The sequence below is a fragment of the Crocuta crocuta genome, unplaced genomic scaffold, assembly GCF_008692635.1.
Source record: "Crocuta crocuta isolate KB4526 unplaced genomic scaffold, BGI_CrCroc_1.0 scaffold241, whole genome shotgun sequence".
Lineage (NCBI taxonomy): Eukaryota > Metazoa > Chordata > Mammalia > Carnivora > Hyaenidae > Crocuta > Crocuta crocuta.
In genome coordinates, this window is record NW_027527807.1 from 3,502,797 (window position 1) to 3,503,054 (window position 258).

Genomic DNA, 258 nt, shown 5'->3' on the forward strand with positions numbered 1-258 from the left:
CTCAAAGAGTCTACCAAGAATCGCAGGCAAAAGACCAGGAAAGAAGTAAAACAGAATGGCATTAAGTAGGTGGTAGCAAAATATATAAATTTAGTAGGTGGTAGCAAAATGTATGAGTTTGGACAACAGAAGGTACAGAAGGGCCAAAAGGAGCTTTTTGTTGTACTTGAAAGATTCTTGGAAACAAATCTGTGAAATGATCGTATTGCTTGAGTGGTGAGGGCCAAATGAGAATAATCAAAGGTACAATCTGTGTAC

General features: G+C 38.0%; 1 protein-coding gene across 1 annotated transcript in view; it reads left to right on the top strand.

Moving 5' to 3' along the window:
- Positions 1–258, top strand: part of MMGT1 (membrane magnesium transporter 1) — a 10,902-nt gene that overhangs the window by 7,018 nt on the left and 3,626 nt on the right. The window lies entirely within an intron of this gene.